Source organism: Petaurus breviceps, unplaced genomic scaffold, assembly GCF_028583685.1.
Source record: "Petaurus breviceps papuanus isolate PSGF00001 unplaced genomic scaffold, PetGlider_PUasm1.0 91133, whole genome shotgun sequence".
Taxonomy (NCBI): domain Eukaryota; kingdom Metazoa; phylum Chordata; class Mammalia; order Diprotodontia; family Petauridae; genus Petaurus; species Petaurus breviceps.
In genome coordinates this window covers 88,225,006-88,247,667 of record NW_027187419.1, presented here as the reverse complement: position 1 = coordinate 88,247,667, position 22,662 = coordinate 88,225,006, and positions in this window count along the sequence as shown.

The following is a 22,662-nucleotide window of genomic DNA, read 5'->3' as shown; positions in this document are numbered from 1 at the left end:
TTTCTATGTCAATTAATATTCCTATTGGAAGAGACCAAATTCTTACTCACTTAAAATAAATGGTGATCTGCCCCTATTTGTTCCCATTGAGAAGTTATTGGTTTCAAAACTGTAGATATCAAGCTTAGTGTCTCCTTTCCTTAAGTATATTACTATGTTTGTCAGACTGTCAAAGGAGCAGCAAATAATTCTTAGGGGAAAGGCACCTTATCAGAACTCAATAAGCAAATGCTAAAAATAAAAGTCTCTGTTCACACAAAAGAGACGAAAACAAACCTTCTTTAACCCTGAAATTCATGCAAATGGATTCATAGTAAAAAATGTTGTTATATAGAATACTAGAGGGGAGCAGTATGGTGCAAATAAAGCATCAGCCTTCTAACCTAGAAGACCTAGATTCAAGATCTCCTTCTAAAACATACTTGGCCTTGCGACCATGAGCAATTTATTCAACTTGTCAGTGGCCAAAGAAATCCTTTAAGACTATGGGTTACAGATAACCAATTGATTTGCATTAAAATGGAGGAGTTTCTACACCGGAAATTGGCCATATTAATGAAATTTCACCTCCCCCATATCCCCCTCTCCAAATTTAAATCGTCAGAGATGAAAGCAACCTTACTAATCTTCCATATGTCTTCTGAAAACAATAATCTTGGGTCATGGTGGCCACTGCTGTGTTCTTCTCTTGGTCAAGAAGTGAGATAGAGACATAAAGACTGAAAGTTCTTTTGTAGCCTTGAGTGTAAGGGATCAGACAAAAGACCTGATCAGAAGCTTAAATAGGTATCACCCAGAGAAGGTAGACAACTGAAACTAACATGTTAAGCATAATTAAAAAAAGAAGTTGAGCACTAGGGAAAAAAGAATTTGGATAAAAATTATATAAATAAAAATACACTTTACTAAATATTGTACTTAACTAACATTGTACCTATTCCTTATATTCAGATGAACCATTACTATGATATTTCAAAATGCAAATTGGCTGGCAAAGATTTTGAAAGCTCAGAAAAGTTCAATAAATCATTTGAAACATCACTGAATGTTTTAACTTTTATGCATAAATAGTAAGTTCCTGGGGGCGGCTAGGTGGCGCAGTAAGTAAAGCGCTGGCTCTGGAGTTGGGAGGGCCTGAGTTCGGTTCCGGCCTCGGACACTTAACAGCCACACAAAAAACTAGCCGTGTTGACAAGCACCCAGTTGTAAAGCCAAGCATGAGCAGCTTTCCAGAGGACTGCTGCTGTGAACAGCTTTCAAGATTCTGATTACATAGTATATTGAACTCTGTATTTATTCAATAACAAATCAGAGCATTCATAGAAACATTCATAGAAAATCAAAATACATTCATGGAAATTCTAATTCATAGAAAATCAAAATACAGCATTCACAATGTTACATCCTATCACAGAAAATCAAAATACAGCATTACCATGTCACAACTCAACAACTTATCACTAAAATGGCCACATAGTTTTCACTGAAGTGGTCACATAGTTTTAAACAAAGTACACTCATTTAGTCAATCACAAAATCCTTAATTCCATCACAAAGTACAAAAGTCAAAGTTCTCCACCCCTAGGTCACAGTAAATCATAATCTTCTCAGTCAGTACACAGCATCCAAGTAAAGTCTTCTTTCATCTTGACTTGAGGCTGGCTCAGCTTCCATGGTTCCTCTTCCATGGTCCCAGCTCCAACTGTGACCTGGGTTCAAAGGCAGGCCAGTTCCTTGTCCAGTTCTTCATCTAGTTCCTGTTCCATATTGAACTTCACAGTGTCCAGTCCACCTCAAGTCCTTCACAGTTCCTGTTTCTGGGAAGACAGAGCCACAATAATATTCATACACATTGCCCGCACCATCATCAAATTCACTATCTGCCTGTAAAATCAACTCAGACCCACCAACAAGGTCTGAGAACTCAACACAAATCATCAACATAGAAATAAACGTAGACCCACAAACAAGGTCCAAGAGGTCAGCACAAATCATCACTAAAGTCCCAGGACCTCCAAAACCCTCCTCCAGGATTTCTGTAAACATACAATCAGAAAATTCTCTGTCAGGGCTTCCAGTAAGGTCCCAGGGCTTCTGTACAAAGTATCACAAACAAACATCAACATAGAGCAGACAAACAGAGTGCCAGGATACCACAAGTTTTCTCCTTCTTGACTCTGCCACCACAAGAGTCCTCTTCTCAGTTCTGCTATCTCTAGCCTGGACCCCTCCTTATATATGGTCATTAGCTCCTCCCCTTCCTGTTGCAGGAGTTCTTGAGTTCTAGGGTTCACAAGTTGTGGGGTTCACATGTTCTGTTTCTTTCTTTTTTTTGCTGTTTGGAGGGGGAAAGGAAGGGCAATTGGAGTTAAATGACTTGCACAAGGTCACACGGCTAGTTTGTGTGTTAAGTGTCTGAAGCTGGATTTGAACTCAAGTCCTCCTGATTCCAGCACCGGTGCTCTATTCACTGTGCCACCTAGCCACCCCATTACACTTCTGTTTCTTAACAGACTTGATATAAGGCTCAGAAGAAACTTGAACTGAAACAAGGTGTTAGTTCAATAGTTGAAACAAGGTGTGAACTACTTCTGTGCTTGCCATTACACCAGTTTTTTTTTTCAATTGTGTGGTCTAGATTATATTTTTATTTCAGTAGTCCTAGCAGTGTAGACAACTTTATTTTTAAATTTTATTTAATATTTTATTTTTCCATAATTACATATAAAAACAATTTTAACATTTTTAAAATTTTGCATTCCAAATTGTAGTCAACTTTCTTTCATAAACTCTCACTGATGTTCAGAATACCATATTGGTATTATCAATATCTCTTGGCTTGGTCTTTGCCCATCAAAACCTAGCCAGGACCTTGAACCTTAAGTTCTCTCTTCCAGGAGTCTGGGAGTCCCATTCTGGAAGAAGTAATCCATATGAAAACTTCCCAGGAATCATAGAACTAGGAGCCTGTTTTATGCCTGAAACATCAGAGGTATCTCTTTTTGTGCCATGTTTGTGAGAGTGGTGTTGCTTAGCTTGCTGCATTTCATAGCAAACCCTCCATATAACCCCTGAAGATACTGTGGAGAGAAGGGTAGTCTTCTCTAATAGCAAAATATCAGCCCTATAAGAATCATCCTTCTTTTCTTGGTGTTAATTATTCATATGTGTCAGTTTTAATACATTTTAAAGATTTTGTGTTGTAAAGATGGGTCAGGATGTCTACAGATAGTATCCTGAAGTTAAGAAGATATATCAGATCAAGTATTCTTAACTATTTTTGTATCACAGACCCTTTTGGCAGTCTGGTGAAGCCTATGAACTTCTAAAATGATTTTTTAAAAATTCATAAAATAAAATACGTAGGATTTCAAAGAAAACCAACTATGTTGAAATAAAGATGATTTTTTTTCCTATCCAAGTTTATAGACATCCTCTAATCATTCTGTGGTCCCCATCTTATGAACCATACATAGACTAGATATTGAATAATATTCACAGCTAGGGAAGGGGTAGGGAGCGGGAAGGGGTAGGGAGTAACCCAGTGGACACAAACAGTCATGAACTAACAGAAAATTCAGTCCTCTGCAGCCCTCAGGAAAAGAAATTTGGAGGATGATTTTGAGGATGACTTTGATATTGCAAGAGAAAGAATATTCTTTCTTTCACAAGAGTAAGTGAAAACATGCAACATATGGGAAAAATAAAAAGGCAAACAACATGTGGATGAAAAAGAGATGAGATGGGGGCAGCTAGGTGGCGTAGTGAGTAGAACACCAGCCCTGGAGTCAGGAGGATCCAGGATTGGTTCCAGCCTCAGACACTTAACACCCACACAAAAAACTTGCTGTGTAACATTGGGCAACCCCAATTGCTTTAAAAAAAAAGAGAGAGAGATGAGATAATATCCTTCAATTTAACCACATGGAGGTAAAGGACACAGAGTATAAGCATCACATAGAAAAAGAGATGAAAAAGCCTGAGTCTTTCTCAAAGTTAATTCTAATCCTAACATATAGTCATTTTGTCAAATAAAAGCAAGTTCACAGCTTGACATTTGACACTACTTAGTAATCATCCTTTTCCTCTTGAAATTGTTCATCTCCTGGTTTCTGTAATAGTTCATAATTAGTACAAAGTAAGGGGAAGTTTATTAAGAGTGAGAGCTATCTTGAAGTAAAATGAGCTATATGGGGGACTTGGGGATTTTCTATCACAGGAGATCTATCAAATGTTCATTTGTCAGGGATGTTGTAAAAGAGATTTCTGTTCAGGTATGAATTGAAAAAGATGAATGCTGAGGTTCTTTCCAACTCTGAGATTCAATAATTCTCTTCTATCTTGACTTTCTCCTTCCTTCTCTGACTACTCTTCTCCTTCACCTTCTTTGGGTCCTCTTCTTCCTTCTATTCCTTAAGGATCCTCAGGGTTCTGTCCATAAATCTCTTTGGTTCCCTCTCCATACTTTCTGCTTTGTGATGTAACCCATTCTCATGGCATTATTCAGAAGACTACAAAAATCTGTATCTCTACTCCTAATCTGTTCCTTGAGTTCTAGTCCTGAATTTCTAAATGCTGTTTGGAGTTTCCCACCAACATTTCCTACCAACACCTCAAAGTCAGTCCCAAAACTATATCTGTATTCTACCTTCTTGCTAAAACCTGTACCTCCTCCTTCCAACTTTTTTTGAAGGGGCCCATATTCTTCTGGTTTCTCAGGCAAAAAAAAAAAATCTGTTATTCCTCTTGACTCCTCTCTCTGTCTCTGTCTCTCTCTTTCTCTCTCTCTGTCTCTCTCTCTCTCCATCTGCCTGTTCTCTCTCTTTCCACATCCAGTCTGCTAATACATTATATTGGTGCTACCTCTATAGAGTTTTTGAAACATATTTTTCCTCATCCCCATTCCTTCTCATAATTTCTTGCCTTGACTATTGTAATAAGCTTGCCAACTGGTCTCCCTACCCAGTTCACCTCCAATTTCTACTCTTCCTAATTCATTCCTTATGCTTTTGCCAAAGTAATCATTCCTATGCATACATAGATCTATTGATACAAGTGTGATCAAAAATATTAAGTTGCCCTCCCACATTATATACTATAAATAGAAAAATCCATTATCATGGCATTTGAAAGCCCTGAACAATCTAGTTCCTCTCTTCTTTTTCAAATTTATTTCATGCAACCATCTTTCATGCATCACAGAATCTTGGAGTTGGAAGCAAGCTCAGAGGTCATCTAATATCATCCGTAACTAAAGAAGGCTCCTTACCCTCTACAAAATATCCAACAAATGGATAGCTAGTCTTAGTTCAAGTACCTGAAATAAGGAGGGAACCCATTGTCTTCCAAGGGAACCCATTTCATTTTTAAATAGCTCTAGTCATTATGAAGATTTTCACTCAAGTTTATCATCACAATTTTTCATCCACCCCCATTTTATTCAACTGAGTCTCAGATGTCATGATCTTAAGTCTCTATATCATGCTGGAGGCCAGTCCCTGGATAGTCTCCATCTTACTAATTGTCAACCTTACTTTCCTAAAATACAGTACTCAGACTGAACACAATACTCCAGACTTGATCTGACCAAGGCAGAATACAGCAAGAACTCTCACCTTCTTAGTATGGGACATCATGCCTTTCTTAGTATGCAGACAACCTGCACCTAAATTCAGTGAGTTTCAGAGTGATTAAATTCACTCCTCTCCAAATTCATCCTTTTCTCTCCCACTCAGATCCATAACTAGGAATCCAGTGAATGAAGGTCAGATAGTATGATAAACTCCAAGTTATAACCATTCCCATGGATGGTTGTTATAGAATGGTGACAGAACCTCATGGGAGTTGAGGAGTTTGAGGCTTTAGGATGTTCAAAGTGAGTAGGGTTTAGGGATGGAAAAGGAGACCATTACTCAGATTCCAAACTTATTGTGGAGGAAGGAAAGTGACCCAGAACCATCCTTGAATGACAGCATGCTTGGATGAGTTGAAAAGCTGTTGTCCAAATAAGTTTTCAATTATCTCAGTGCTGCCCATTGAGTGTCATATTTACAGGCAATTCCTATTATTATTATTATTATTAGGGTTTTTATTGATTTTTTTCTGTTTCTTACATGACTGTGGTACCTCATGTATCCCTTCCCCTCCCTTAGAGTCATCCCATAAGACAAATAGTATTTTTTTAGGGAGGGGAAATAAAGTCAGAACAACTTATGGATATATTGTCCCCCCTCTAAACATCCTAACCTCCATGAAGGAGTAGATTGGAACAATCTTCTCATATCTGTTTATTCAAGTCCTATTTGATCTTTCTAAAATTGTGTTATATTTAATTTTTTGACGTGTCATTCTTCCCATTTAAACTGTTGTAATTACTGTGTTTCTATTGCTAACATTACCAAAACTATATAAAATAATAGTTGAGAGAGCAGGCATCCTTATTTCACTCTTGAATTTACTAGAAAAAGTTCTAGAGTATCCCTATTACACATGACACTTGCCTTTAATTTTAGGTAGATACTTAAAAAAATAACCCTCTATGTCTCTACTTTGTAGGGTTTTCTAGCATAAAAGGGTGTTGTACTTTTTCTGTGTCTACTGAGATGATCACGGTTGTGGTTTTTGTTGTTTTGGATTTTAATATGCACATATATTCTGATTATTCTTTTTATTTCTTCTGGTTTTGCTGTGATTTCACCTTGCTCTTTTGCTATTTTATTTACTTGACTTTTCTGCTGTCTTATTTATGATCAGATTATCTTCTAATGGTTTATCAACTTTACTAGTTTTTTCAAAGAACCAGCTTTTAGTTTTATTTATAAATTATATAGGATTTTTTGTTTCTAATTTTAATGTTTTAAATGCATATTCAGTTAGTTAATCTTCTCTTCTTCTGTTTTTTAATGTATGTTTGTGAGACTATTATTTTCCCTCCAGGATTACTTTAGCTGCATCTCAGAAATTTTGGTATTTTTTTTTACATTATTACCATGTGTTTGTTTTGTTTGATAGGTTGATGGTGACAACTGCTTTTTTAATTCATTTGATAAAGTGTAAATTTTTTCCATTCCATTGGTTTTGTTTTGTGTATGTATTATTATTATTTAAATGTTTTTCTTACAAGCAAAAGATTTAGGGGTTTTGTTTTCTGGACCAATCTATTACTCTTTTTCATTTTATTGGATTATTTAATCCATTCACATTTAAAGCAATAAGAGTTAGGTTTATATTTTCCTCCATCTATACCTAAAATTGCTTTATTTTTCAGGTTATGAATTTTTCCCCTCTTCTACTATAAATACAGTATTATGTTCCTTTGGTCACTTGAATATTTTTTTTTTCAAGGTGGCACTATTCCCACCAGCTCTTCTCTCATTCCCCTGACCCCCTCTTCTCATTTGCTACCCCTTTCACTTTAGGGTTTTATTAGTTCTGCTCTCTTGCATTTAACCAGTTATGTGTTTCTCCCCCCACCCCTCTGTTTTCTTCTCCTCCTCTTCAGCCATTCCTATTCATTAGATTTTTTTTTACTTTATTTTTTGTCTTCCTTTCAAAAAAGGATTTCTTTAATTTGCTTCATTATTCATCTCCTCTTGCTGTTTGCTCTAGACCCTCATTCTCTGATTCATGCCCCCTCCCCAATCAACTAGTCTCTCTCTTTTCTCTGTATTCTTCATGTAATCAGTTTCTAAGATATCCATTCTAATCTCGGCTCTCTAGGCACTTTCTGCCACTGCCTTGTAAGGTTGCCTCATAGATTCCTCTTTTCCATTGTATCTCACTCCCAGAACAATAACTGTTATTTCAGGTGTCAGAGAGGACACTGCCCTATGGTAGGGCACTTAATCTATACCATCTCTTGCTGACATTCCCCCCCGCCCCATACATTTGCTCAAAAATCTTTTCTCTGTGTCCATGCTCTCCCACTACTCTAGGTATCAGTTACCAATTGTTCCAATTGCTCTCTTCCCCAGATAAATAGATTTTTCAGGCACTAGATCCCTCAGACCTCATCCAGTTTAAGGTTATCATCTCCCTTTACCTGCAGAATCATTCATCAGTGGAACTCCCTTCCACCTCCAAAGTAAGGCTTCCTTTCTTTCTTCCCTTTTAAAATTCCTCACTCCCTCCTCCTCACCTGCTCCCCTTTAGACTTCTCTTATTCTGAGATCACAGAGATCATCTTCCCATCATTGCTATCTTTTGATTTTAATCTAATTTCTTATTCCACCCCCTTGATGTACCCTCCCATGTTGTAATGTAGTCTCACAAAAGAAGCATTAACCTACTGGTAGGGTGTCACTAGGTTCTGTCCATAATGCCCCCTGTCCACCTCTTCGTTGTTACCTCTACCAGATTTCCACATTCACTTCTATTTGTGGACATTTAGAAAGAAGTATCTTACTAGTCTTTCTGTTGTCACTCTGTTGCTGTCTGCATTTATTCATTCTTCCTGTATTTCCATTTTTTAGGATGTTTGAGAAGCAAATAATCTTTTCAGTTCTGATTTTATTTCCAAAAAAGTTTCAAATTCTTCTTTGTTATTGAACATCTATCTTTTGTTATGTAGGGGTAAGCTCAGATTTGCAGGAAAGGGCACCTTGGACAGTATCCTGAACTCAGGTACTCTTTGGAACACATTATTCCATCCCCTCATTTTTCTCCTGAGTGTGAAATAGTCTTGCATTATTCCAATGTCCTTTCCTTTGTATTTGAAGGTCTTTCTTTTGATGACTTGCAGAACTTGTTGTTTTTTAATAGAATGGTTCAATTTAACAACTAAGTACCTTGGAATTTGCAGCTTTTTTCCCCTACAGGTGTTCTGTGAATTATTTCAATTGAAATTTGTTCTGGGCAATTCTCTTCTACTATTTCCTTCATTATGGCTTTAATGGTTTTTTGTTTGTTTGTTTTTGCCCTGTGTTAGGTGTTTTGTTTTTGTTTTTGTCTTTTTGGAAGGGGGAAGGCAGGGCAATTTGGGTTAAGTGACTTGCCCAAGGTCACACAGCTAGTAAGTATTAAGTGTCTGAAATCACATTTGAACTCAGGTCCTCCTGACTTCAGGGCCAATGCTCTATTTACTGCACTACCTAGTTTCCCCTCTATTGTGTTCTTTTGGGAGACCTATGATCCTTAGGTTGTCTTTACATATTCTTTCTTTTATATCTTTATGTTTGGCTTGTACAATGGGCATATTTTCTTTGAATGTACTTATTTTTTGTTTCTCTTCTTGTAAGTTGTCTTTCACTTCTGTGTATTTGCATTCTCAATCTAGTTTTCTCTCTTTCTTTTTTGAGGTTTTCCATTACAAATTCAAGTTTTTCCATTCTGTTCATTATTTTGTACTGTGCAGGACATAAGTTCTGTTCTCATAATTCTCATTTCTCTTTTAAACCATTCGTAAGAAATTGTTGTGGTTCCACATTCTCCTCAAATTCCACAAGCTCCTCTTCTTATTAGGTTTTGGACCATTTTCCTTAATTTTGCAGAATTTATTCATAGATGTCTGAACTCATTTACTAGATATGGAGGTCATATTTTCTTCTGTTACTGTTTTCCCCATTGATTTATATATTTATGTTCAAGGCCTTTGAGATTTCTCTTTCTGGGAATCTTTGGTACTTTTAGTTGTTCCCTCACCCCCCTATTATTTTCCTTATTGCTCACTTCTGACTCCCTCCCCTCTGAATGTGGTTTCTTTAAGGACTGGATCTCAAAACATCTTATTCTCCTCCAACGTTGGGCAATCCAAGGTTAGCCAACCTGAGTCTCTGCCCCAACTGACATTGAGGTGATCAGAACTGATATCTTCTGGATGCTGTATTCTTCATTCAGGCTTGATGGAGTGTCACCTGGCTCCCCACATGGACAGTGTCCTGTGTTGGTGTCCTATCTTACTTCCTCTTTTCCTTAGTTCTTTGGTCCAGTACCCAAAGTTCATATCCTGCTTGCACCAATAATTGAGAGCCTGTTTTTCCTGGCATTGACAGAAGCTGCTTTCTCCACATCAGTATTGAGGCTTGTAGAGTTCAGCCCCCTGCCTCCCCCGCCCCAAGGCTTTTATTCTCAAAGTTATGTAGCCAAGCAGGCAGTTGAGGCTTTAGGAAACTTCTACATCCTGGAGCCAGGGCTCTATGCCACTGGAAAGAGAGAGGGCAGACTAGAGTACAGGCATTGTTTTGATGTAAGTCTGTCATGTCTTTGGATCTATTGGTGCAGCCTTGATGCTGGAAATGTAGGAGGTGAGAGATGAATGCTGAGTGAGCTTAGGGTCAGAAAGCATCAGTTACTGGGTTTTGCTTTTTTTTTTTAACCTTCTTTTGAATTCCAAGTGTCCTAGATCATGGAAACAATTGAAATGGCTTTATATCTGGAGCATAATTTTTGTTTTTTCATGGACATGAGAGAAAATGTCTAGTCTTTAATCTTGCTGTTCACATGACCCAGAAGTCTTCCTGGTATTCTTATTTTAAATACATATATATAATTTTATTCAACAAATCTTTACAGAGAATCAACCAAGAGTGGTTTACTATGATTGGTGTTTAGGAAAGAGGCTGATGGTATAAAGGTTATTGTTTTCAAGGAGTTTACAGTCTCCCAGGGAGCCCAAGATTGGTTCAGAAATAATAATAACTCAAATATCAATGCAGAATGTGATAAACACCATTGAAAAGGCTCTAAAGCATTTCAAGAGAACTAGAGATTATGTAGGAAATTATCAGCATTTGGTGTAACTCTAGCTCCAATTCACGTACACAGAAAATTCACTACAGTGATAGACAAAAGTATACAGTGGGTAGATTCTAAATTCATTCTCTGTTTTTATTAGAAACACTTAGACAACTCAATGGTAACACTATGACTGAATGGGAGACTAAGCTTTCCCAAAATTAAAGTGCTGAGTTTGAGTTAGTAATTATGTGTGATGACTTTTAATTGCCTTATTTTCGCAAATCACAATATGTGTGGTTTTACTTTGTTCATGAAATATGTTCCTAAAAGGTATTTTTTAAAGTACAGCAACTTATAATTTCCTATTGGTTTCCATGGCAATTTTAGAGCAGGAAATATCGGATCCCAACAGATTAAAATATTGTGATGGACCTATGATCTCAATTTGGGTGCTCTCCCCACTGGTGCAGAGCATGGCTCCTTCATTCTTTCTTACTCTGTGCTATCCTTTTCACAAGATTGTGTAAATTCTTTTTAGAGAATCCTACCAACACCCTGAAGTCCTTCCTCTGTGCAGTGATAAAGATTATCAACTCATTATAATTGGTTGTCTTAGAAAGGTTCTTGGGAGACTGGGGGATTAAACAACTTTCCCAGGGGTCACACATCTGGTATATTGAAGGGGTAGATTTTTTTTTACTCTAAAAGTCATCATCCAGCTATTTATTTTTTTAATTAAATTTTATGCTTATTTTTAGTTCACATCATTCATTTCCACAAGATTTTGAGTTACAAATTTTCTCCCCATCTTTCCCCTACCCACCACCCCAAAACAGCAATCCCACTGTATACCCCCTCCCCCAATCTTCTCTCTCCTATATCCTTCCCCATCCCCACTCCAACTTTCCAGTAGGACAAGATGGATCTCTATACACCAGTGCCTGTATATCTTATTTCCCAGTTGCATGTAAAAATAATAATAATCTATTTTTTAAACATTTGATTTTAAAACTTTGAATTCCAGATGTTTTCCCTTCCTCCATCATCACCCACCCTTACTGGGAAGATAATCAATTCAATATAGGTTGTACATGTGTAGCTATGCAAAACATTTCCACAGTGGATATATTGTGAAAGATTGACTATATTTCTCTCTGTCCTATCCCGCCCCCCACTTGTTCTATTCTCTACTTTGTCCCTTTTCAAAAGTGTGTGCTTCCAATTTCCTTCCCCCCCAACCTGCCCTCCCCTCCATCATCTCCCCTTTCATTCTGAAGGGGTGGATCTTGAACTCACATTTTCTTAACTCAAAGATCAGCTATCTATCCACTACACTATTCTAACTTTCAAAAAGTGGACATTATTTCTGCATTTGTTTGGGAGGATGGGGGAAGAAAAAAAAGATTTGTCACATTTTTTATTAATTATGGTTTTCCACACAAATCCAGCAAAAGATATCTTCTGTAAAAAACAAATACTGTACAGTATATGCTTTTGACATATATGCGATCTTTTCTATTTGGTCAAATTTCAGGAATCCAAGGTCTTTTAGCTAAAACTGTGTTCTGCACTATCTATAAAAATATGTGCTTAGTTAAATAATTATAATAACCAATAGAGAAATAATGAACCTAAAGAAGAGATGAGAAAATTCATCTCTCTTTGCTCTTCTTTGTAAAGGTAGGGAATTATAGGTGAGGAACATTGCATAAACTATCAGACTCAATTGCTAGATTAATTGATTTTGTTCAACTGATATTTTTCTTTTTTTTAATTATTCATTACAAGGAATAGCTTGATAGGTTGGGGAAGGAAAGGCATATATTCAGAAATAAAGTTGATATAAAAACAAAAGATCTCAACATATATTTTATAAGAAAATGTGTTTAAATTTGTTTATTCTGATGTCTAAGACAATATCTATATTATAGCTAATTTCCAAGTGAAAAATAAATATTCAGTCAAGCATCCAGATGCTTGGTATCATTGTAGATCAACCATCTGGATGAATGATTAAGGTTTTTACTTCTTATCTAGATGTTTGGCTGTGTATAGATTCAGCCTTTCTGGACCTTTACATAATTGTCTACATTAACATCTTCTTCCTTGAAATCTAAATTTTAATAGCAAAAAGACCTATACCTTTGTCTAGTATAGCACTAGATGTCAGTAGGGTGCTTTGTAATCAAATCAAAAAGCATTTCTACAGAGGTGATGGTAGTATAAAAAAGTACTGACTCAGTTAGCAAAACTCTCTATTTAAATATCAACTTAGGCACATATTAGGGTAATTGATTTGGAGTCAGAAGAAAACTTAAAGATCATCTAGTTCAACTTCTTCATTTTATATGCAGAAGATTAAGAGCTTCCTTCCTATAACTTCATCAAATTGAACAAGATCCTTAATTCTTTATATGCAGATGGGGAATCTGATGTCCCAGGAAGATTGAGTGACTTGTCTATGGTCACATAGGGCAGAGCCAGAATTTGAAATCAGATCCTCTGACTCCAAATCCATCACTCCTACTGCACCTTGTCATCTGCTCTCCATTACTTAAATGACCTCGAATAAGTAATTTAGCTTCTTAGATTATCAGTTTGTAAAATGGGAATAATAATATTTGCAACATCTCATAGGGTTGTTGAGAGGTAAATACTTTGTAAACTTCAAAGCAATACAGTACTCTGAGCTATTATTTTTACTAAGTCAAATGTCTTATTGCTGTGAGACATACAAAAATGTTTAAATCACCATTTTTTTCCACCCAGGAACTAATGTGATGAATATTTGAAGAAGGCTATGTTGATGAGACACCAAGGACCTATGGGAACTGGAAGGAGAGAGTCACTGCTTTCGGCTACAAGGTAGGACACATAGCAAGGACCCTTCTAGGCTCTCTAAAAAGAACAAAATAGCCATCCCTACAAGGCAAAAGAGAATGTGGCTACATTTCAGTCAGAGAAATGCAGATTTGAGATGAAGAAATCCCTAACTATACAATTTGTGAGACCCTGGAATAAATTATCAAGGAATACTATAGACACTCATTTTCTATGTATCTTTGGAAAACAACATAGCCAGCTAGCTTCCTGTGATAGATTAGGTAGCCCTGCTTTAAAAATGGTGATGATGGTAAGGAGATGGGGTACAAGGACAATGGCCCAGGTAATACTTAATTTTTTTAACTTTAATTTTTTATTATTTGTTTATAACTTTCTTTTCTATTGAAATTTCAAGTTCCAACTTCCCTCTGTCCACCCCTCCCTTGCCCACTGAGAAGACAAGCAATATGATATCAATTATACATGAGAAGTCATGCAAAACATATTTCCATATTAGCTGGGTTTTTTTTAGAAAAACCAAGAAAAATAAAGTGAGAAAATTATACTTCAATTTGCACTCAGAATTCAGCAGCTTGCTCTCTCTGGAGGCGGATAGCAATTTTTCATCATGAGTCCTTTGGAATTCTCTTGGATCATTGTATTGATGAGAGTACTCAAGTCTTTCACAGTTGATCAACCTAGATAATCTTTAAAGTACTATATAGTACTCTCACTGAAATATTACCAGTACCATTGGGTATCTTATAATGGTTAGAATAACTCATATGTACACACATATAATACTTTACACAGCTCTTTCTTTCCGCATAGTATCATAGAATTTAAGAGTTGGAAGGACCTCAGGAGCTATTTAGTCTAGCCTATATGCAAACTATCACATGCCTGACACATGGTTTTCAGTGTTTCCTTTAAGACTTCTAGTGAGAAGGAATAGACTAGACTAGATAGCTCCTGAGGTCCTTTCAACTCTTAAATTCTATGATAATATAAGGAACAGCAGGTGCTTAATAAATGTTTTCAATATTAGAGGGGGTTTGGAAAATTGGGAGGTTAATGCACTCACTGTTGGTGGAATTATGAACTTATATAACCATTCTGGAGAGCAATTTGGAACTATGCCCAAAGGGCTATAAAACTGTGCAAACCCTTTTATCTAGTGATACCACTACTAGGTCTGTATCCCAAGGAGATTTTTTTAAGAGTAAAAGGACTTATTGTTACAAAAATATTTATAGCAGTTCTTTTTGTGGTAACAAAGAATTGGAAATTGAGGGGATATACACCAATTGGGGAATAGCTGAACAAGCAGTGCTATACGATTGTGACAAAATACTATTGTGCAATAAGAAATTATGAGTAAGATGTTTTCAGAAAAACCTGAAGAACCTTATTTGAACAGATGCAAAGTGAAGTGAGCAGAACCAGGAGAAGATTATATACAGCAACAGAAATATTGTATAATAATCAACTGTGAATGACAGCTATTCTCAGCAATACAATGATCCAAGAAAATCTTAAGGGACTCATGATGAAAAATGCTATACGTTGCCAGAGAAAGAACTGATGGCACATGAATGCAGAGCAAAGCATAATATTTTTCACTTTTTTTTTCAGGTTTTGGGGGGCTCTATTTTCTTTTACAACATAATTAATATGTAAATATGTTTTACATGATTGCACATGGATATTCCATATCAAATTGCTTGCTTTCTTATTTGGGGAGTAGGGAGAAGGTGGAAGAAAATTTGAAACCCGATTTTTAAAAGTGAATGTTAAAAATTGTTCTTACATTTAATTAGAAAAAAATAAAATATTATTTAAAATAATTGCTTTAAGTTGTTTGTATGCTATGTCTCCCATTAAATTACAAGTTCCTCAAAAGGCAAGGATGAACTTTTGCTTTTTTTTGTATGCCCAGTGCTGAGCACAATGACTGGTATGTAGTAAGTACTTAATAAATACTTAACAACTGACTAAATGTAGGACACTAAATGTCAAGTATTTAGAATATCTCTTATTCCAATTTGACTGGCATGAAGAGCGTGTGAAAGGAAAATATAAAGAACCCCAGAAGGTGGCAGCCAGATTGTAGTGGACTTTAAATGCCAGATGAAGGATTTCATATTTTTCCTAGTAGTAACAGGAAGCCACTGAAGTCACAGAGACAGGGGTATATAATAATAGATATCTTAATAAGGGTATTTATGTAACACTTTAAGATTTGCAAAGTACTTTACATATCTCATTTGATCATTTCCTCATTTTACATATGAGGAAACTGAGGCAAACAGAAGTTAAGAGTATTGCCCAAAGTCATACAGCTAGTAGATATCTGGAGCAAGATTTAAACTCAGGTCTTCCTGACTCTGGAACCACTATGTTATGGAGCTGTTATGCTATATTGTAGCAAGGCAGTTATGAAGAGGAACTTGTCAAAATAGCTCAGTTTTGACTTTCCTGTATTTGGAGGAAGGTATAGATTTTAAGTCTTGTGTTTTCTAATGTCCAGAGTTTCCTTCCACAAAATACTTTGAAAAATTGCAACGTTTTAACTAAAAACTCTTGCAAATACAGAAAAAAAAAAGATCATTCCAGATGAGCGAGAGGTTGGATAAATGTAATGACATATGGTTTGTTTTTTTATAGTTACAATATGTGAAAAATAGTAGCATAACACATGCATTCAATGATATGTATATATATATATATATATATTCCACTTCTAAATTATGAGATAAGATTCTTTTGTACAAATGTGATTTTGTTTTCTCTCTCTCCTGTTCCTTTTACATAAAAATAACAACTGAAACTTAGAAGAGCAGCCTCAAACAACTCATTATACTGTGGCATTGAACAACCGAGGAAAATCAAAGTCTGCCAAGTGGGACGTTGTTCCATCCCCTTTCCAAAAATGAAATCTGAACCTTTTTCCAGGGTCAGAGAGCCCTGAGGCTGGCAGGACCTCTACTGATTTCATAATGCTTCCCCCTGCCTTTAGCAGGCTCCCTCGAAATCATTCCAGATGGATGGGTGTCTAATTGGCTCTTAAATATCTCCCAGGAAGGATATTTCTCACCTTCTCTGGCTAACCCATAATTCATTATCGGGAAGCTCATCCCTTTATTGCCTTTAGAGCCCTCTTCTTATCCATTAAATCATTTCCATTTGCTCTATCCTCAGGGAGATGTGAAGAGTGGCTGGTTGTTGTTGTTTTTTTTTTAATCTTGCCTAGGACTTTTTTTTGTCATTTAAAAACTGTTGTTAAATCTTTCCACCACCCTTTTTTTTTTAATGTGTCTTAATGTAATCATCTTAAAATTACATGCATTTTTTTAAATGTCATTCATTCAATAAGCCATTATTATGCACCATGCACTGTACTAAGCATTAGAGACGCAAAGACAAAAATGAATTAGTCCCTGCCCTTATGGAGCTTACATTCTGCTGGAAGAAAGCAACAGTTAACATAAAAGTAAATAAAATATATACAAAGTAATAAGAAGTGGGTGCAGTAACAGGGAGAGGTGCATTCTGGGAAGTACACTTAAGCTGAAACTTGAAGGAAAAACTTGAAAATTCTAAAAGACAAAATCGAGATCGGAATGCATTTCAGGAATGAGAAATATAATGGCTTGGGCAAAGGCATAGGGATGTAAGACAGAATGTCCCATGCAGAAAACAATAAATTAACAGAAGTTATGAGTATGAGAAGAGGAGTAAGTCTAGAAAGACAGACTGAGGTTGTTCACGTTTTAATGTCTTGTAGAAGCGGTGCTGAGTCTGGAGTCCAGAGCCCAGGCTCTGACACAGTGATCTTAGTTAATTCCTCAGCTTCAGCGTTCCCATGTGTGAAGTGGGAACGATAATACTTGGATTGTCTGTCTAACGGAGGTGTTGATGTTGAAACAAAGAAGTAAATGTAGGTATAGCGTTTTGGAAACTGCTATTCTATGTATCGATTATTATTTTTATATAGGGGCAATTCGCTATTTTCCTCTCTTGCCCATTTGGTCTGAGTGTGTTTCTAATTGCTCCCATGGTTCTAGCTAGATAGCTTTGGGAACTTAGGTTATCTATTGACTCTCCTAGGATAGGATTGAGCTTACATTTGAAGTAGAGTTAGGGTTGGACTGAGAAATTTAGTTTACCATGACCATATGTCCTGGGTTTTCTGGGACAGCCCCCATTTCAAGAAAAGAAAGTGTACTTTTAATGAAGCTTTGCCGAAGGAATATTCTTTGTGAAACCATGTGTCCTGATTCTTGGTTCAGAAAATATGGTCACTGTAGCTTTAGCACACTCGCCAACGGGAGCTTGGTCACATTGCTTTTGAAGTACTGTAATCAAACCCCTCTCTTGGCAGCTCCAAAGGTTGCTAATGACTGGAGCGAGTGAGGAGCTTAGGAGACTATAGAAGTTAAGGGGAAGCACATATGGAGAAAGGCAGAAGGAAACTTTTCTTCTCAGAAAACCCACCCCCAACTTGGGGGGTTGAGAGGGTGGGAAATATGTAATGAACATGATCCCTATATTATCTGTTGAAAAATTAATGGGAAAAAAACCAACACAATATTCATAATAAAAGGGGTCAGTGACAAAGATAAGGGAGAACTTATAGTCAGTAAGTAGAAAGCATTGACTTTATCCATGAAATTATTAGTAAGAATTACCATTGAACATCAGAAATGACATGAACAGTTAGACCTCCTTTCTCTGCCCCTTCACACCCTCTGGTGGAAGTGCTAAGAAGCAGCAGAAGGGTCGAAATGTTAGCAACACCAGAGAGAAAAAGAAGCAAAGGGAAAGGATAATTCATCCAAGAGCTAGAAATCAACCCTGAGGGCTGGCTATCATATCAGGTCCAAAATCAATTTTCACATGATAATACTTGCTAAATCCTTCCAGGAGGACTTGAGCTAGTTCTTCTAAATTGAAATCGTGAACTACTCTTGAATAGTTCAATGAGTTGAACTGAATTAATTCAATCTATATCTACTAACATCAGACCCAAGTCATAAAATTCAACAGATTCAGATTGAATTGGAAGAATTATAACCCTATCTGAAGGATTTATCTCCACAGAATCCATCAGGTAGGGGATACAGTTTTCCTAAATCATTAATACCCAATTAAGTCATTTAATGATGTTTGTTCCAAAGATGGATAGACACTAGTCCATATTTCCCAGGTTCCTCAAAAAATACTTTTCCTTAAAAGTTATAGAAAGCAGCTCTTGAATTATTTTAGCCAATACCTTCTGATACTTCCAACCTCATTGTTATCAATCAATCTGCATTAGCTATCTTATTTAATATTCTCCCACCAATTTATATCAGTTTAATTTCCTAACCTCCAATCCAACATCTTATCTAGCCTGGTTTTCATGCCACGACTGACCTTCAAGAAAAGGCTAAATAAAATTTTAAAAGGGGAGACAGCATGGAGCTCCCTGTCTTGCCACTGTTCTATGTTATCCTTCTATAACCTCTCTGAGCACTCTTATAACACAGAAGCTATATGATCTTATTCAAAATAACTTGCTACTACTTCACAGTAATTCAAATTGATGTAGTATACATAATACATACAGCACAGTAGTATAACTTATTTGTATTTTTACATTTCCTAATGAGAAATTCAACATTGTTAGATAGTGGTTCTAAAACAGGGGATTTTGATACCCAGAAGGGAACATTTACTCAATCTCATTTTAGGCATAGAATTGGGATTTCAAATTTCTGTGTCTTCAGTGTCAGCTACCATTTCAGAGCAGTTTACTGCATCAATTTCCTCCCCCTACACTAAAAGTGGGGCACATGTTTCCAAACTATCTTTCACATTTCCAGGGAAAAAAAACATAGGGAGTAGATTGAGAAAAAGAAAAAGTTTCCGGATCTCTATGATCCAACCCGATATACTCATAGAATATAGATGAGCAAAGTGAGTGGGTGAGTGAAATCGCTTGTAACAAAACCCCATTATTTACAGATGAGAAATTTATATTGTCAGCGTAATATCTTTGACACTAAGCAGAGCTGAACAGTCTATAAAAGCTGGGTGAGAGATGCAGAAATCCAGAGCTCAGGACACTTTCTAAGGTCCAGAAAAAAGACTCTTCACTCTTACCCCACCTGCTGTTTTTGACTGCGTGGTCAGAAGGTAAGAATCTTACTAGATGACTATAACCTGACTTCATTTCTTCCTGTACAATTAAATATGCATAAGTCACATAAAGACTAAGGATCAACTTGTTGGGGTTTTATCTTTTTATTATTATTATTTATATATACTTTCACCCTCAGAGATGGGAAAAGGGTAAGAAATTTAAATCTACTTTAATGGAATGAATGAAAGTAAAATCATTTAAAAGAATTTAAATCCTTTCTGTAAAATAGAAAAAGAAATAAGGAATGTTAAAAGAAATATTGTATAAAAAGTATTAGACTGTTACAAAAATACATTTTAAAATGAGTTAAGAACAGTTTTCCTTTAAATCAAGATTCAAATCATTTATTTGAATCTACTCTAAAGAACAAAATATATATATATATATTAAAGTGCAATGGAATCATGTATATAAAAGGGGTTATTTTATTTAATTATCTTCATTACTTATAATTGAAGCACTTGATCTTCAGAAGGAGCAGATTCATCATGATTTTTTTTAAAGAGTTTAGTTATTTTTTTTTTAAGTCTGTCAAACAATCAGATTTCTGGAAATGAAATCTTTGGTATTTTCTGTGAAAATATTTCTCATGCTTATCATCCCAATAGATGTCATCTATTTTGGAGCTCCCTTTGTTAACTCTGAAGAAAATTTGTTAATAAGAATTAAATATTTATTAAACACATACAAAAATGAATAATCCAAAAGTTTTTATATTCCAAAAATATATGCTAACTAAAATTGAGAAAAGGGGAGGGGCATTTTTCTAAAATACACATTTGAAATTCCGAGAAGAAAGACCCAAAGCAACAATTGTCCAATGGAATAGATGGCATTCAGTTGATTAGTTTCACTAGTTTGTAAGAACGAATTAGCTGGTATACAATTGGCATACAAAATAAAGTTTAGAATCTGGACCAATGAGTTATCTTCATAAATTGGATCCAGGGTCAAATTTTTTAATTGTTTAATTACTCAATTTTAATTCTAACCAGAGATAATGAAACCTTAACCATAACATCTTCTAAGTGAGCTTCTTGGTTCTTACCAAACTAGCTAATTATATCCCTATCTGGTCTCCTATGAAAAGGAGAGAAAAGTGCTTTTCATTTTTCCCCTGTTGAAGAGGATTTTGATAATAATACAAAATAGGTATCCACTTTCTCTTTAGTAATGAGAGAATAACATTCAGTGTTATTAAGGGATCTGTAATTCCATGGCAGTTTTTATTTTAAAATCTATTCTTTTAAAAATAGATTTTTCAGCAGCAGATTTCTTCTTTCAGTAGAAACCAGATAATCTATATTCAAAGTACCATTAGAACCCAAAAGAATCCTTCTGGGTATTTTTTATTTTGTCATCTTTCAGATAGGGATAATACTATTCTCTCTATATATCCCTTACAGGAATACTGATAGGGTTAGAGAATGCTATGGAATCACTTTGAGGTCTTGGGTTAAACAAATTACCCCAAACTCATGTAGTATCAATCTTTCTCAAGACATGTTCCAAACTATTATATAGTCATAAGTATTACTACTTCCATAAGTTCAAGTCACTACAAGCTGGTAACTATAAACTTTAGTTAATATCATGTGAGATGTTTCCTTGTACTATAACTTTCAGCAAGTCTTCTAGATGAATAAAGGATAGAAAAACTATCTCCAAGGGGCGGCTAGGTGGCGCAGTGAGTAAAGTGTCAGTCCCAGAGTTGGGAGGACCCAAGTTCAGTTCCGGCCTCAAATACTTAACACAAAAAAACTTGCCGTGTAACCTTGGGCAAGTTACTTAACCCCAATTGCCCTCCAAAAGGCAAAAAAAAAAAAGAAAAAGAAAAACTAACTCCTAAGTTGTTAGGACAATGTTGATGTATAGCTAAGAGCATGCATATGCTGATAACTTTGACTGGAGGGACGGCAGGAAACTGTACCCAGGACACACTTTTAAGTTTAATCTGCATTAGAGACAATTTTTTCAACATTTTCTTAAGACTAAAAATCAATAAAACAATAAACCAAACCCTGATTGCTATAGTTTGCTGATTTCCCAGATGTAAATGCTCACACTAAAAATTTAACAATTGTCTTTCTTGAACCATCCAAGAGGTTCCTCCAACACACCACTGGCTAAGAATGTCAATCCCCATGTCTTCTGTGCAAATCATTTATCTGATCTTTCTCTGGAGCATGCTGGGTTTTGCAAAGGAAAATAGAATCTTTTGCAAGTATTTCAATTTCTCCATATTTGAATGCATAGCGAACATAATTTATATGTTAAGATGTTTAAAAACCGCAGGATTGATGGTTTTCAAATTCTTATTTCAAACCAAATGTCTGTTACTAAAAATGCTCACTCAAATTATTAACAGATATGCATGATCAGACTTAAATTTAAATCTACCCAGCTGATGTGATTACCTTTCATCAAAGAAAGCAAGAACACCATGATTGACTTTCAAGAGTAGCAGAACATGAGAAGTTTCTGTACACCAAGCATTGAGTGTTAGTATTCTTGTGTGGAAATAGGCAAGCCCATTCTATTATCCCATACCAAACACCTTCCATTGCTGGGCTCTATCCACATTGCACTGCCATTTTCATGAGGTTTGCACTCAATTCAAGGAGTCATCAACTTGGGACACTGACAAACTATGTCCTGTGTCATAAAACCAGGTCTGGGCTGTGCCCATCAATTAACAATATGGTTTGAACTCAGTACTACAAGAATAATAGCTTGATGACTTTAAAGATTTCTGTAACAGGCACTAATTTTCTTTTTGACACAGATATCTTAGTTCCTTCGTTGAAGATTGTTCAAGTTGCCAGAAGCATTAGGTCTTCGTGCAAATTACTCTTGTCTTTAAAATGATATATTTTTTTTATTTAGAACAGGTCAAACAACCCTAAAATACCTCAAATCTGTTGGCCGCTTTACAATTACAAAGTCTAGACCAAGTTACACTATTTAAAATATAAATG